At 53.5% G+C, this 17,634-nt stretch overlaps 1 pseudogene; it reads left to right on the top strand.

Moving 5' to 3' along the window:
* Positions 1-5,716: 5,716 nt before the first annotated feature.
* On the top strand, positions 5,717-14,510 carry LOC102995950 (sec1 family domain-containing protein 1-like; annotated as a pseudogene).
* The last annotated feature ends 3,124 nt before the right edge of the window (positions 14,511-17,634 follow it).

Genomic DNA, 17,634 nt, shown 5'->3' with positions numbered 1-17,634 from the left:
GTGAGCCTCTGCTCCGGAAGAGAGAAGGTGGAGCTGGCAGAAGCGGTGAAGGCGGTGGAGCTGGCGGGGAGCCAGGCCTCGGGGGGTGGGTGGAGAGAAAAGGTCGAGTTCTCGGGGCCAGCGGCGGCGGCGGCGGGGTCTGGCTGTGTGGCCCTGGTGTGAGGCAGGCGTCCCCACGAGGGGCCTGAGAGCCTCCTGACATGCACCCTGGCCGCCCACCTGGCGGCTTCACCTGGGGCGGTTGGAAGTGCTCAGGCTCGGACCCCACCCAGACCTGCGCGCACATGAAGGCTCAGGGACAGTGAAACGCGCTCCTTTTCCCCTTCACCCAGCTGCAGGGGTTCCTGTCCTTACAGTTACCAACCCTGATGATGTAGAAGCCCTGGGAGGACCTAACCAGGGAGTGCGGTGATCTGGTTTATCCTTTATATGAATGTCCTGCTGCTGGGCTCAAGAGGGGCGGAGGGGAGGCCAGGCCAGGAGGCCACGACTTGTCCAGAGAAAACATGTCGTTGTCACAAGGTAGGCAGACATGCACATGCCCTGTGCAAGGACCGAGACACACACCTGCACACTTAGACGCACACATCGCAGATGCTCACACACACAGACTCCCATGCGCAAATTCAGAAACATCCCTATTTATACAGAGAACACAGACCCGCAAAGACACAGGTGAGGGTGCTGGCCCCAAAGCTGCTTTTTTGTCTTGTGCCCCTAGAGCCAGAGGACTGAACCAAGCCTGCCTGGCTTTGCTCCCCTCGTGCTGCAGAAAACCTTGCAACTGAATTAAATATCCACGAGCCCCGGGAGCCTGGTTGGGGAGATTGGATCCGGTGATGAGAAGTCCCAGCTCCAGGCCAGATGAGATGCCTGTGGTCCTGCCTCTCTCAGGGAGGATCACTCAGCTGAGCCCCCATGGCTGCAGATCAGTATGGACCAGATGCCAAAGGCTTTTTAGCTGGGCTGGTGGGACCACCGTTGAACCAGGGCAGTGTGTGCCGGCAGGGGGCACCTTTGCCTTCCACAGGGCAGAGCGGGTCAGCCACGGGCTGTGACCCGGGTTGGTGACCTGGGGTGTATCAGGTGTGCATCGGGGGTGTTCTGACGTTGGGGACATCAGCTTCTGTCCACGCTCAGCTGTAAACACTATTCATACCTTGGTGAGTCTATCCCACTAATCAATTACAAGGAAAGAAAATCACATTTGAGAGATAGACATTCTATAGTATATTGCACTTCAAAGGGGTGGGTGGAGAGAAAAGGTCGAGTTCTCGGGGCCAGCGGCGGCGGCGGCGGGGTCTGGCTGAGTGGCCCTGGTGTGGGGCAGGCGTTTGTTCCCCATGAGGGGCCTGAGAGCATCCTAACATGCACCCTGGCCGCCCACCTGGCGGCTTCACCTGGGGCGGTTGGAAATGCTCAGGCTCGGACCCCGCCCAGACCTGCGCGCACATGAAGGCTCAGGGACAGTGAAACGCGCTCCTTTTCCCCTTCACCCAGCTGCAGGGGTTCCTGTCCTTACAGTTACCAACCCTGATGATGTAGAAGCCCTGGGAGGACCTAACCAGGGAGTGCGGTGATCTGGTTTATCCTTTACATGAATGTCCTGCTGCTGGGCTCAAGAGGGGCGGAGGGGAGGCCAGGCCAGGAGGCCACGACTTGTCCAGAGAAAACATGTCGTTGTCACAAGGTAGGCAGACATGCACATGCCCTGTGCAAGGACCGAGACACACACCTGCACACTTAGACGCACACATCGCAGATGCTCACACACACAGACTCCCATGCGCAAATTCAGAAACATCCCTATTTATACAGAGAACACAGACCCGCAAAGACACAGGTGAGGGTGCTGGCCCCAAAGCTGCTTTTTTGTCTTGTGCCCCTAGAGCCAGAGGACTGAACCAAGCCTGCCTGGCTTTGCTCCCCTCGTGCTGCAGAAAACCTTGCAACTGAATTAAATATCCACGAGCCCCGGGAGCCTGGTTGGGGAGATTGGATCCGGTGATGAGAAGTCCCAGCTCCAGGCCAGATGAGACGCCTGTGGTCCTGCCTCTCTCAGGGAGGATCACTCAGCTGAGCCCCCATGGCTGCAGATCAGTATGGACCAGATGCCAAAGGCTTTTTAGCTGGGCTGGTGGGACCACCGTTGAACCAGGGCAGTGTGTGCCGGCAGGGGGCACCTTTGCCTTCCACAGGGCAGAGCGGGTCAGCCACGGGCTGTGACCCCGGGTTGGTGACCTGGGGTGTATCAGGTGTGCATCGGGGGTGTTCTGACGTTGGGGACATCAGCTTCTGTCCACGCTCACCTGTAAACACTATTCATACCTTGGTGAGTCTATCCCACTAATCAATTACAAGGAAAGAAAATCACATTTGAGAGATAGACATTCTATAGTATATTGCACTTCAAATTCTATATATAATATAGAATTATATATACAATATAATTCTATATTATATATATATTTTTTCAATTCTATTCCATCATAGTTTACTACATGATGTTGAATATACCTCCCTGTGCTTTACAGTAAATCTTTGTTGCTTTGGAGCTGGAATCTCTTGACTGGAACTCCCTCTTGCAAGGTATTGAGATGGTTGTGGTTTTTTGTAATTTCAGATTGATGGCAGATGATTTCAGATTGTATCCTGAACAGTTTAAATATTACGTTATATGACTCTGGATGTTGCTTAAATTCTAAGGGGAAGGCTTGTTTTAGCGGACAGTTGACCTGGTTAGGCACATGCAGCAAGTCCCTGCCTTCGTTGCATGGGCTGTGGTTCAGTTTCCGTTCCAAAGCCTTGGACGTGCTATGTGTGTCTGTCCCTCGTGTGCTCTAACCATCGGTCAGCCTGGGACCTGGGCACTGGTCTACCCTGGGCACCGTCTTCAAAGCCTTCGGGGTGCTGGTGAGTATCAGAGCACATATGCATGGGTCAGGGTGAGCCCAGTAGTAGTTCGGAAACGCCCTAGTAGTTAGGCCCCTTTCTTGGTCTCCGTCTCCTCTGCCATCTCCCTGACACGTTACGGCTCTCAGGGTCCCCCCTTTCGTGTTCCTCCCGCCGCCCCACAGCATTCCAGCTAAGGATCCTGGTGTTTCAGTTTCCCTTTCTGTGTGTACAGTGCACGCCCACTGCCGGGGCTCGTGCTAAGGGCAAACTGCAACCCAGGCCGCTCATTACATCTCCGTGCGTGATACCGAGGCCTCCGGAATCCTGAGGGACCAAAAGAGGGAACTGTCCGGTGAGCTTCAGGACAGCGTCAGTGGAACGCTCTGCAGAATAAGATGGTCGTGCAGATCTGCGTTATTTATGTGCAGTCGTCTCTGCAGTATGGTGAGTGACGGCGGTGGGTGATGAAATGTCGTTTCTCGTATGGTCCCACTTAGGTATAAATGAGGTTAAACATATTACGTGCATTATATGTGTGCCTTATTTTAGACAAAGTTCTAAAAAGTGGAAAAGGTACAGTATTAACGTTAGCGGTGATTTTCGCGGTGATAGACCGTGGATGGCTGCGCTCTCTTTCGTTGGCGCCCTGTGTCTTCTGATCGCCCCTCCCTGCCGTCAACATGCATCACTCACACAGCCAGACACATGGGAAGCTTTTAAAGCCTGGCTTAGTTTGCCGGCACCTTCCTCCCTGGGCACGTGTCTGGGTGAGAATGGCCCCTGAATCTCCCACCTTGTGAAACGCACGCGCATTATCTCTCACTGGCAGAGCAGAGATCACAAAAATTCAATCAAAACAGCAGTTAGACTGGACACAGACATCCAAGTACGAGGTGAATCTCGGAATACATCGGTAGTCTTGTCCGTGCATGAGCTTTAGTGTCTCGTGTTTTCTTCCACGGACTAGAATGATCTGAGTGACTAATTCCCAGCTAATTTATACTTGCCTTCCGAGTACATGAGCTCCCCTTTTCAATTAATGATTTCATCCCCGGAGAATTGTGTTTAAAAAATGTCTGCCTTGGGCGAATATGAAAACAGCTGGGCTCCCCGATTCACAATGACTGGTGGAGGGGCAGGGCCCGGATGTCCTTTACTGGGGACAGGGACGGACAAGGGGACGTCCACCTTGGAGGAGCCTCCATGGGTCTCACAGCCCCTCTTTCACTGCTTGCATCTCTATCTTCTTTATCGGACCTCAAGACAAATGTGGTGAACTGATCACACCACGCACATCACATGTCACTGGGCTGCACGTGGATTCCATCTGCTTTCATTATTATTTTTATTCCCCTCAGTCCATTCCTCTCCTGCTTTTATGAAATCATAAAACTGTGTTTACTAGTATCTTTTTTATTTTTATTGAATTTTTACCTTATTTATTTGAGTATGTTTATTGAGACTTTGTCGTAAGATTTATTTTTAGAAATTCCTTGATCTGTGTTTAATGATTATCTTTTTTCTTTAATGTGGTCTTGCAAAATGTCCACTGCTGTTTTGTGGGCATATATGTAAATATACACTGATGGCATTGTGTTATATATTTCATTCTGTTTATGACAATTTTTATTTTTACAAAGAATTATGTTTTGACCAGATGCTCGTGTTGCTAAGTGCACAGTGACTCCATCGTTTTTCGGGCTGCATCCTGCTCCGAGGCGGGCACCCACCACGTTTTCCCTCCACTTTCCCAGGTAGCCTCCAACTCCCGGCCACCACACACACACTCAGAGAACATCCTCTTACGTGTCCCTCGTGGACCCATGTCAGCATCTCCCCAGGTGTGTGCTCGAAGACAGAGGACAGCGTGACCCCCGTGCCACCTGCTCTCCCCACAGACCACAGGGTCCCGCACACCTGCCAACCAGAGACCCCGGGCTGGTAGGAGACCCTCGGCTGGGGAGCGATAGTTCTTGTTACAGAGACCTCTTCTTTAAAGGGGTGCCCCCTACACACACAGGTCAGCGTCCAAGGTGCATGTCTAAGCGCACAGATGACACTTCAGGGGGACATCACAGGGACATAGCCAAGTCATTCCAGGTAGAGTGGTCACATTTAGCAAATAAAGTACAGGATGCCAGTTACATTTTAATTTCAGATAAATAACAAGTAATTCTTAGTATGCCCCATGGGGTTTGTTCCTAAACACGGTGGGGGGCGGGGGTCTATTAGGAGGAGGATGGACACGTGGGCGGGGCACCGCTTGCGATGCTCCCCTGAGCCCCTGGACGCCGCCCACCTGGGTGGGTGGGGTGACCACAGCGCAGGAACACCAGAAGGAGAAACCCTTTAGATGCTACGTGAGACCCTTCTCCTGCGGCACGCGTTTCCCTGGAAGGTTCTCTGTGAGCGGAGAACGAAGTGTAGCCTGTAGCTAAGGGGTGAGTGCGGCAGAGAAATAACGTGCTCAGTGTGGATGGACGTTTCTCAGGCACTGCTGATAAGCCCGCGGAGGGGAGGCAGGTGGAGGGGAGGAGGCCCAGGTCTCTGCAGGGCGGGAGGGACGCGGCGCCAGGGGAGGGTTGGGGGGCCTGGCCCAGGGAGATGAGTTCTGAGCAGGAGAAAGTAGTAAAGTTGGGTGGGAGCTTCTGGGTTGGTGGACACCTGGGGATTTGGGGAGACGTGCACCTGGGGAAGCGGTGGAAGCTCTGTGCCCCTTCCCCATACCTTACCTTACGCATCTCTTCCACCTGGCTGTTCCTCAGTTTGTATCCTTTTATAATAAACCAGTACTCTAGATCTTTGAAAGCAACCCTATGAATCATCTTATTTAAATTCTATTTCTGCTCTTTCAAGGAGTAAACTGGAAAATATTGCAAAGGCAGAAGTAGCAGCTCTGAAGTTACACAAGTAGCCAAAGTTTCTGATCAGTATCTCGGATTTTATTACTTTGGAAAATGATATGCTTGAATGATGCAATCAAAATAAGGAAATGTTTCATATTGTGCCGTTAACAGTCCAGATATCACAGTCGTGGAAATGGAAACTGTTATGGACCGGAATGTCGACAGCCTCTTCTGCTTTTCTGTTACACTGGGTACTGTTCCTATAACCAGATATTCAGCAGGAACTGCAACAGAAATGGTAGCAATGAAACCAGATAAGAAACTTCAGGAACATCTAAGAGATGCCAGAAGCAGTCTGTCTACAAGCGACGCACTGGGGAGCTGGCCACTTCAGCTTCCAGAGGCTTCTTCAGTCCTGTTGACAGAAACATAGATTTGGGAACTCCTTTACACCGTATTTGGACATACCAGTCCTAGGTGCATGATGTACTAGATTTCCACATACATAGATTTAATCTGGAGGAATCTTTGGGAGTGAAAAATTCCCCGGCTGGTGCTGGTTTGGTCTAGAGAAAAAACAAGAAGTCTTATGATTTAACTCCAGTTGATAAATTTCGGCAGAAACGTAAAGGAAGTCCATCCCCAGAGGTTTCAGGATCAGCTCAGCAAGAACTGGAATCTTACAGAGCACAGAAAGATGAGATCGGATGACTTAGAAGCACCGTGGGAACCAGACGGGGAAGATGAAGGGACCGTAAGGATGCTTTCTGACAACGCTGCTCCGCTAACGTCAGCTTTTGGTTCTTTGCCAGAACTCTTCGGAGGGGAAAAAACCCTTATTGATCTCCATAAAATGTTGCCACTGCTGTCTTAGGACGTATAAAGGCAAGAAAACTGGATGTGTATTTTGACTGTAAAGAAAAAATAATGAGCAAACTACTCTGGATAAATTTCTTCCAGGCCCTGATGCAGGAACTCCAGAAGATAAAATGAGGCGTTTCTAATCTGTTATATAAGCGCACAGTAAGTAGTTTCTGAGGTTGATTTGAAGCCATACAAAAAAGCCGTAACTGACGCGGGATGCAACCTTAACCCCCTACAGTATATCAGACGGTGGAAAGCTTTTGCAAGGGTGGCCTCAGCTCCTGCCAGCTCGGGCATTGCTGCCACGAGTCACGAACGCAGGATCACAGTTTGTGATGCGAGGACTGAAGAAGCCGGTACTGAAACGGTGCAACCTACCTGTCTTCGTGGAGATGCAGTCAAACCGTGAAACTGGTGACTGTAGATATTTTGATCCCAAATGCTGCCAGGAGATGACAGCTCAGTTCCAAGGAACAAAAATCAAGAGATATGGGAACATATGTATGTGTATAACTGAGTCACTTTGTTCTAAAGCAGAAACTAACACACCATTGTAAAGCAGTTATACCGCAATAAAGATGTTAAAAAAAAAATCCATTCCAAGCAGCAATTGTTTTTGTGCTGGGAGAAGAAACTACATTGCGTATCAAAAGCTTGTTGACAACAGAAATGGAAACACGTTTTATATGGCTGCTGCCGACCTCTTCATGCTGCATAGTTCATGAAACAGCTGTCACGACTTGGGAAAAACCAGCCCGGAGGCGCTCCCCAAACGGCTGTCCGTGCCTCCCTGGACCCAGACCCCACCCCCCACGCCCCCGCCCCCGCCAACTGCAGATGTAAGTTACAGCTCGTGTTGACGCGGCGAGACCCTGCGCATCCTCCACTTTGTCATTAGGGTTTTTATTCCCCTCCTGGCAGGTCACCCTTTGATTCCTGTTCAGCTCTAAGGGGGCCTCCTAACGGTGGGTGGTGACGTGTCAAAATTAATTCCCGACCTGACGCTGATGGTTTCCGTCTTTCACTCCTCGTATCCCCAGGACACCTGCAGGCGCGCTGGTGTCCTACTTCCTCTTCTGTGGCTTAACAAAGGGACCGCCCAGCGTGGGGACACCTCCGCGTGACACGTCCCACAGCACAGGCCACGCCCGGCCGGGCGGGACCAGAGTTCAGAGCTGCTTTCTAAGGGGCCGTCGCCGGGGACCCCAGGGGGCGGGTTCACGTGTGCTCACAGACCTGTGTCAACCTCCGGCCGTGGTCAAGTGGAAGGCGCGGCGATCGCGGTGGACACGAGCGGCCCGTATCGCGCGCGTGCTGTTTTGGGTGTCGTTCGTTCCCTCTGCTTCGAACACGAACCTCGCTTTTGCTTTGGGAAGCCACATCTTCCCCACCTTGAGTTCTTATAATACCTTGGGACTTGGTTTCTCCTCAACGCAAGCATTTTACAGTCACATCCTCACGTACCCCGGGAGAAAGGCAGTGATTCGGGGACGAGCCTTTCCAACGCCAGAGCATTGCAGGCAGTGAGACACAATCCCGGTCACCGTGCATATCATTTCCCCAAATTCAAATAAACCGCACCTGACCTGGGCTGAGGAGACCACCACCCCTCCGGCTGTCTCTCCTCTCAGGTAAAAGCTGAGCAGCAGGTGTGACCCTGGAGCCCCACCTCCCAGCTCAGAGCTGCGGCTCACCTGCCCGACGGGCCCCTTTCTCACCTGGGCCGGGTGCTCTCCGCACTTGGTCCTGACCAATCTCTCTGGCTCAGCGGCTGGAAAGGCTTCAAAAAATGTCCTCAGAGACAGGATAAATGGAAATTTCCATGGAGCGCTTGAGTTCAGTCCACCCAGACGCAGACTTTCACGTGTTCGCAGGGCTCCGAGCTCCTCTCTGGGAGGGACCAGTGGAAACAGCCGGAGTGGATGAAGGCGTTCGTGGCCCAGTGCGAGACTCGTGGTGAGAGATTGTATTGATGGCCTCACGTGGGATTATTCGCTCCTGCGAGCACACTCCATCCCCACCTGCCCCCCCGCCATGCCTGCTCTTCTCCCATCTCTCTCACAACCAGCTCCCCATCTCCTTGCCGAGAACCCCCAGGAGCCCCCCAGCCCGCCACAGTACTGGCCAGGATGCCCAGCCGCCGGTACCTGGACGGGCGTGCAGTTGGGTGTGAGACACCTGGAGGGAGCACACAGGCCGGGGGCTCTCTGAGGTGGTCGAGGGGACCCCAGGCAAAGCACCAGCATCTCTTCCTCCAAGGTCTGATGACTCTGCCCATAAGTCGGGGGTCCACGCACGTTTCAATCTCCAGGTGATGTTCCCATGCGGTCCTCAGCAGTGTAAGGAATGAAGGACTTTGCCCGCTGTTCATTCAAGTGCTGTAAATATCTGACCCCACAGTGGAAGAGCAGCAACAAGCCGCCAGCTGCAAAGATGGTCCTGGGGCAGGTGCGCCGCTGCCGCGCTGACGCCCGCGGCCCCCAGCTCGGCTCTGAGCCGTCGGGGGCGGGGCAGAGGGGACACAGACGTGCTCAGTGGTCACATGGTTTCGTGGCCCGCGAGTCCCCTCAGTTTGTCAAGGTCTCCACACTTTACCTCACGGAACTTTGCATTCGCTCTCCCCTCTGTCTAGAACGTTCCTCCTGATGCACTGACATGGCTGGCTCCTTCTCTGCTTCCATTCTCAGCCCCAGAGTCAGTCCACGGAGACCTCCTCTGACCCCAGGGAAGCGGTGCCCACCTTATTCTCTGCCTCACCACTGTCCTTTTCCTGTTGTAGCAGCTATCACTCTCTAAAAGCGTCTTGGCCTTCTTCTCATTTTATTGTTCGCTGTCTGTTCCCTAAGAGGGCAGGGACCGCGCCATCCTCGACCGCCATTTATCAGCAGCGCCAGGGACATCGTGGGTGACGATGAAACTCCCCTGAGGGCATGCAGGAACCCACGGAGGACAACACCTTTCATGAGTCTGATGGAGAAGCTCTGCCGGCTTCTCCTCCTCCAATCTGAAGTGTCCTCCCTGCTCCCACATGGTAGGGAGGCAGCTGCTCCCAAGTCAGGAGGCCGAGGAAAGCGTCGGGACCTCACCTGTGTCTCCCCAACCCAACGCCCCTCCTCCCAGCCCAGCTGTCTCTCTCCCTCCTTTTCTCTCTTGCTCCTCTTTCCTCCATCTCTCCTCTGCTTCTCCCATCTCCTCCCAGCTCAGCTACTCCCGGGACCTGGGTGAGTAGCGCCTTTGCCCGCCCTGAGGTGGCTGAAGGTCTCCCCTGAACCCGCCCTCCAGATTCAAGATGGTGTCAGACCCAGAACAGCCTCCTCAGCCCTGGGCAAACCCTACTTCCTGGTTAAGAAACCAAAATTGGTTTTGTTCCTCCTGGGCTCTAAAGCAAAGTTCACATTTGTTACGCTGCACATAACCCTTTCTCCCAAAGCACACTCAAATGGCACAGATTTCTAAGCCATCAACTCAAGTGTGTAAAATAACTGGATTCTTTAATGACTAAATATAGGTTCTCTCTAGAGCCCTCTCTGTGCCTAATGACAGAAAACAACGACTCAGTTGCAGGTGAATAGTGTCAATGCAGGGCGGTGGGGTTTTTCTGAGACAGTTGGGGAGCATTCTCCCTCCCCTTTTAGGTGCCTCAAGCGGGGTCACTTGCGGGGGGCTTTCAGCCGTCACCACCCTTGCTGACATCTTCGGACCATGCCCACGCCCGTTCAGGGTCTGGTCCTACAATGTTCAGTGTGTCTGATGCTGTGACACCCCCTGAGCCAGCGCAGCTGCCCTTGTGTCACACTCCCTGAGCCAGCGCAGCTGCCCTTGTGTCACACCCCCTGAGCCAGCACAGCTGCCCTTGTGTCACACTCCCTGACCCAGCACAGCTCTCTGGTGTCTCACCCCCTGACCCAGCACAGCTCTCTTCGTGCCCCGTCCCTTCCTTTGCTGTAGGACTTTGTCTTCTATTAGACCTGGGTGCCCTCATTCTTCTCCACATACCAAGATGTATGGGTCTCCCCTGGGTCCCCTCTGCCCTGAGGCCCCACCAGCCACCTCCTCTCTCCCTGCCCTCCCTCTGGTCGTGTGGGCTCCTGTGAGGTCACTGCTTCCAGAATCCCAGGCAGGGAGCAAACCCAAGTCCCCTCTGTGTTCAGACCCCAAATTTATCGGGGGTGCCTGGCACTTTCCATTTCAGAGCTGACTTCGGGGAGGTGTTGGGTGCAAGACCCCTTCTCGTGCCTCTCCTCTTTCTTTTGGATTATTTCTCTTCTCCACCCCAGAGACAATCTTGACCTATTTGGGCTGGGAAGCAACTGACTCTGAAGATATTCTTCCAAGTCTCTCTGAATTCCAGTGGGACAATGTATTTGAGAAAAACCCCTTAAAAAAGTAGTATTATTCCTTTGTTCTCTGTTTCTCCCACAGTACTTCCTCTGGAACAGAAGCCTCCAGGGCAATGACCAGGTTGGAGTGGCAGGGTGGTAAAAGAGAAGCCCAATCCTAGAAAACATCAGTCATTTCTTCACAGTATTATCCTGCCAATGGGGTATCGGGGACCTTCCCATAGTGGAATTACCAGCCCTGGAGACTGCTCTGGGGTGACCCAGCACCCGACCTGGGGCTGAGTTGCCCCCCTGACCCAGGCCCCAGCTCGGTGGGCACCTTTATGGGCAACAGGGGAGTAGCTCCTTGCGGAGCATCCAGACAGAGTCGTGAGTCTGGTCATGGGGTCCCCAGGCCTCCTCGGAGGGGGTGGGAGCAGCTGGAGGCCCCCAGTCTCCTGGGATCATGTGGGAGGGGCAGAGAGATCCTGGAGAGGCCCCGGGGGAGGAGGAATCACAGAGACCTGCAAGGACCGACGTCTGAGGGCCTCATGGGAGTGATGACATCCCAGTGAGGCCAGGTGCCCCTCCCACAGGGTCACAGCGCCACGTGGCCCACACGCCAGTCAGCATCTCAGACGGTGACTTGGGCTGCCTGGGCAGAAAGTGAGTGTTTGTAACAGATCCTGGGGCGAGCACGGAACTGTCGGGAGCACGGAGGTCAGGGCAGGACCCGGCCACCTTTGCTGCTGCAGCCCATCCCCCAGGACACCCTGGATGCAGGGGAGGGGGCTTGCGTGTTCTGATTTGGCTCATAATCATATGTCTGGAAATTTGCCAAACACATCAGTGTATTTAAAAGGTCTTGTATATAAATAAGAAAAAAAGTTGCCCACCTCACCTTTGCAGAACTTAGAGCACCAGGGAAAAGGGGGCGGGTGCCTGAATAGGCTGAGATGACATCTCCACCAAAGACACCAAGGGGGGCCTCAAATAGAAATGAGCTTCAGTTACGGAAAGGCAACCCTAAATGTTATTTTCTAGCACACCTAAGACGGTAGACTGAGATCCACACTTAATGTGCTTTTATCCCCAACCAGGCATTGTGACAGAGCGTGTCTCGCCCAGAAGCCCAGCTCCCTGGACAAGAGCCCCTCCCGGCCTCCTGGACACAGAGCCCATGTGGAAGCTACAGGAGCGTAACTGCCCTTTCGTGACTCTGGAGCAGCTGCTGGTTCCAGCTGTTGAAAGGCTGCAGGGTCACTGCCAGTGGAAGACCATTAACTTGAGTGACGAGGAAGAGCCCCAGAGAGGGTAGCGGAGGCCGAGGGCAGGTTTGTTGGGGCAGCAGGGGTACGTCCTCCCTCACTTAGCAGACCCTACAGGGGCCCCTGCCCCCTTACTCTGGAGGAAATGCCTGTAGGTGCCATGGACACAGCAAGGGCATCACCCGTGGGTTGAGGTTCGTCCCCTCAGCCCCTGCGATTCTGCAGTTGGCAGAATTTCCCATCAGTCTGATGGGGCTTCTAATCCATCCTTGGCGTCTGTCCTGGGTTCTCGTTAACTCCTTGGCTGGGAGCCGTGGGTTAAGGGAGCTCTTCTTTTGCTCCCCTGAGGAGGGGCCGCAGAGTGGGGTGTGGGGGAGTGAAGAGAAGGTGGCAGAGAAGGAGGTGCCTGAGCAGTGGGAGACGGTGGGTCCGTTTTTCTACAGACAAGAGGCAGGTGAAGGACATGGTGGGGGAGGGGGTCTGTCCTGGGAAGGCCCCATAGTCTTCTGCTCAGTTATACTTCTTCATTCAGAGTCTGTTCCTACAATGCTCAGTGTGCCTGGTGTCACACCCCCTGACCCAGCACAGCCCTCCTCGTGCCCTGTCCCTTCCTTTGCTGTGGGACTTCATCCTCTGTGGGACCTGGATGCACCACATTCTTCTCTACATACCAGGATGTGAGAACCCAAAGGGTCTCCCTTGGGTCCCCTCTGCCCTGAGGCCCCACCAGCCACCTCCCTTCACCCTGACCTCACTCTGGTCTTGTGGGCTCCTGTGAGGTCACTGCTCCCAGAATCCCAGGCAGGGAGCAAACCCAAGTTCCCTCTGTGTTCAGACCCCAAATTTATCGGGGGTGCCTGGCACTCTCCATTTCAGAGCTGACTTCAGGGAGGTGATGGGTGCAATGCCCCTTCTCGTGCCTCTCCTCTTTCTTCTGGATTATTTCTCTTCTCCAACCCAGAGATAATCTTTACATATTTGGGGCTGGGAAGCAACCGACTCAAGATATTCTCCCAAGTTTCTCTGTGTCACAGCAGGACAATGTATTTGAGAAAAACCCCTTAAAAATAATATTATTCCTTTGTTCTCTGTTTCTCCCACAGTACTTCCTCTGGAACAGAAGCCTCCAGGGCAATGACCAGGTTGGAGTGGCAGGGTGGTAAAAGAGAAGCCCAATCCTAGAAAACATCAGTCATTTCTTCACAGTATTATCCTGCCAATGGGGTATCGGGGACCTTCCCATAGTGGAATTACCAGCCCTGGAGACTGCTCTGGGGTGACCCAGCACCCGACCTGGGGCTGAGTTGCCCCCCTGACCCAGGCCCCAGCTCGGTGGGCACCTTTATGGGCAACAGGGGAGTAGCTCCTTGCGGAGCATCCAGACAGAGTCGTGAGTCTGGTCATGGGGTCCCCAGGCCTCCTCGGAGGGGGTGGGAGCAGCTGGAGGCCCCCAGTCTCCTGGGATCATGTGGGAGGGGCAGAGAGATCCTGGAGAGGCCCCGGGGGAGGAGGAATCACAGAGACCTGCAAGGACCGACGTCTGAGGGCCTCATGGGAGTGATGACATCCCAGTGAGGCCAGGTGCCCCTCCCACAGGGTCACAGCGCCACGTGGCCCACACGCCAGTCAGCATCTCAGACGGTGACTTGGGCTGCCTGGGCAGAAAGTGAGTGTTTGTAACAGATCCTGGGGCGAGCACGGAACTGTCGGGAGCACGGAGGTCAGGGCAGGACCCGGCCACCTTTGCTGCTGCAGCCCATCCCCCAGGACACCCTGGATGCAGGGGAGGGGGCTTGCGTGTTCTGATTTGGCTCATAATCATATGTCTGGAAATTTGCCAAACACATCAGTGTATTTAAAAGGTCTTGTATATAAATAAGAAAAAAAGTTGCCCACCTCTCCTTTGCAGAACTTAGAGCACCAGGGAAAAGGGGGCGGGTGCCTGAAAGGGCTGAGATGACATCTCCACCAAAGACACCAAGGGGGGCCTCAAATAGAAATGAGCTTCAGTTATGGAAAGGCAACCCTAAATGTTATTTTCTAGCACATCTAAGACGGTAGACTGAGATCCACACTTAATGTGCTTTTATCCCCAACCAGGCATTGTGACAGAGCGTGTCTCGCCCAGAAGCCCAGCTCCCTGGACAAGAGCCCCTCCCGGCCTCCTGGACACAGAGCCCATGTGGAAGCTACAGGAGCGTAACTGCCCTTTCGTGACTCTGGAGCAGCTGCTGGTTCCAGCTGTTGAAAGGCTGCAGGGTCACTGCCAGTGGAAGACCATTAACTTGAGTGACGAGGAAGAGCCCCAGAGAGGGTAGCGGAGGCCGAGGGCAGGTTTGTTGGGGCAGCAGGGGTACGTCCTCCCTCACTTAGCAGACCCTACAGGGGCCCCTGCCCCCTTACTCTGGAGGAAATGCCTGTAGGTGCCATGGACACAGCAAGGGCATCACCCGTGGGTTGAGGTTTGTCCCCTCAGCCCCTGCGATTCTGCAGTTGGCAGAATTTCCCATCAGTCTGATGGGGCTTCTAATCCATCCTTGGCGTCTGTCCTGGGTTCTCGTTAACTCCTTGGCTGGGAGCCGTGGGTTAAGGGAGCTCTTCTTTTGCTCCCCTGAGGAGGGGCCGCAGAGTGGGGTGTGGGGGAGTGAAGAGAAGGTGGCAGAGAAGGAGGTGCCTGAGCAGTGGGAGACGGTGGGTCCGAGCGCGTTGGGGCCACGGGGCCGGCCTCCCCCCACGCCGCCCCAGGGCCGCGGGGCTGTCACAGTCTCTCAGGCATCAGGCGGACCCTTAGAGCTGCTTTCCCACACCCTGTACGATGGGTATGATCAAGAGAAGCCCTCTGGAAGTCCCGTCTGGGAACTGAGGGCTGAGGGCCTATTTTGTGGAAGAAACGCACCATAAACAGAGGCCAGGTACCAGCCCCCTCTGCATTTACAGGGGACAGTGACAGGATTTCCCTGTGCACAAAGTAAGGGGGCTTTGGAGCCAGACCACCGGCCCTCATGCCCTGCCCCCTTACGGGCTCTGTGCTGTCCTGGGGGTCTCTGGGCCCCAGTGTCCACATCTGTAGGATGGGGATGGAAGGACTGCTGTGAGCATCAGTGAGGTCATTCACGGGACACGTTAGCACAGTGCCAGGCCCACGGGCTGTGCTCCGTAAGTGTCCTACATTATCTGATGCTTTTACATTGCGAGGAAAGAAGTGAAGATGGAAAAGAGGCGGAGGACTCGTTCTGTGAGTCAGTGGACTTGAACCACAAACACCAGACCAAGCTTCCTGCAGCACCCTGGGACCATCATGCCCCCGACCTTCCCTCTTTCCACGGAGGACAAACCAACCCGCTTCCCTGGGGGAGAGGCCATCTGGGCTCGGAGGAGTCTGTGGCTCGGCGTGTGAGCAGGTTCATCCCCCAGGAGACAAATTCTGCTGCAGGGACAGGGGTCCCGAATAAGAGCAGCTTAAACAAAACGGGGAATTTCTGTTATCCACAGTCCAGGCATAAGCTGTGGCCTGACGTGTGGACCGCAATGTGCCGACCCCACCCTGTGAGGCCTCAGCTCTACGTCGTTACTCCACCAGCTCTGGCAGATCCTCATCCTCCTCGTGATCCAAGATGGCCACACATGCATCCACTTCCATCCGGGGGAAGGGAGAGGAAGGGAGGGCAGGCTTTAGGGGCAAACCGGAAGTAGTACCCATAATTTCCTCTCATCCCATGGGCTACAACTTGTCATGTGACTGTACCTTGCTGCAAGGGAGGCTAGGAATTGTAGTCCATTCTGGAAGAACTGTCATCCTGCTAAAACTTGGGAGCTCTATTGTTACAGCCCAAAGCAGAGGAGTGGACTTTGGGGGCAGTCACTGTCCCAGGAGTGGTCCCAGAGGATGTTTCCAATCCTTGAGAGCCATTTCCATTTATAACTACATAATTCAAGATGAATGAGACTAAATTTGAGAGAGAGAGTTCAGCTGGGTACAGGTGATCCCCAACAAGATTAGGAAGAGAACTCAGATGATTTCAGATAAGTGAATTTCAGGTCCGTGAGATCCATAAGTAACTGGATGATACAAACTTAAAATTTAAAAACAAAAGGACGACAGGCAGTTCCATATAGAAGGGAGATGCAAATTGCTTTTTAAAACATTTATGCCACAGCAGCCAGGAGAGCCCACAAGGAATGTTTGATGATATTTTAAGTAGCTTTTGTGCTGCTGGACTCTGCTTAACAGTCATTGCTTTTATTATTGGTCACAAAGACAAGCCACTTAATGCATTTCATAAGATCCATGTGTCAACTGTCTCCTTCTCAGTGTAAGTCCAAACACACCATTCCTTCAAACGGCCCTTCCCTTCCATGCTTCCATGATCTCTGACACCACCTGGTGAAGCTTATCGTGGGGTAGACAAGATGCTGTGTCCAGAATCGCGTGCAGATCTAACCAGCCAGACATGGGACGCCTCTTCTCACTGTGCACCAGACACAGATTCCATGCAGGGAAGTTGTCATCGGAAAGGAGCATTGGGATGCAGAGCTAGTCTGACTCTTGTCCTGCTGAGACATTTAAAAATGAGCATTCCCCACATCTGCACACTCAGAAGTCAATGCTGACTACTGCGGAAGGTCAGATCTCTCTATTTATGGGTGGTTTACAGGCACAATGGCCTCTAACTTGACTTTCACTTCTAGGAACAATTGTCCACCTGGGTGTCAGATAAAATCGTCTCCACGATATAGTCCAGGAACGCAATAGTGTGCTTTCACACTCAGGCATCTACTTCATCTTTCTGAACGAGCGTCAACATTTATGCTGTAGACACCTGAGTCTGTCCCTGAGAGGCAGCTCCTGAAAGGGGCCCAGGAAGCGCAGATACAGAGACACTTGTGTCCAAATCTGGGATGATGATCTAGAAAGTAAATACCCAGTTATACTTCTAATTATGCATTTCAAGAATGCCAGCAAAGTAGTATATCACTCTTTCATTTAAAATAAGGAGAGAAATTGCAGCCTGAGAGTCAGTAAGTTCTGGTCCTTTCTTCGGAAAGGTGAGAAGACAGAGAAGCAGCCGTGTCAAGGTGACCCTCACGTCAACGCTGACAAGCACTCAGTGATCTCCAGGAGCCCCGGCTTCTGGGTCTAGGATGGAGGCACTTCAGACCGGACCACCTGAGCTTTCTGGGGCGCAGGCCTCCAGAGAGGCCCCGAGAGGGTCCAAGGACCCCCAGGCTGGGGCAGATCAGCTCAGATGATGGTTTGCCCGTCTCTGCAGCCAGGAGGGTGCTAGAAGGCTTCAGACAAGTTCTCTGCCCCTGGATCTGGACCCGTCATATGTCAGCTGTTGTTTCCACAGAAGTCGGAGCTCCAGGCCCCAGTGAGTCATGGGGTGACCTGTGGTTCTGCAGCCATTCCTGACAGAAGCACGGAGTGTCTTACAGGGCAGA

The sequence above is a fragment of the Physeter macrocephalus genome, chromosome 19 (genome assembly GCF_002837175.3).
Source record: "Physeter macrocephalus isolate SW-GA chromosome 19, ASM283717v5, whole genome shotgun sequence".
In the NCBI taxonomy this organism is placed as follows: Eukaryota; Metazoa; Chordata; class Mammalia; order Artiodactyla; family Physeteridae; genus Physeter; species Physeter macrocephalus.
The sequence above is the reverse complement of the archived record's forward strand: the minus strand, read 5'-3'. Positions and strand labels throughout refer to the sequence as shown.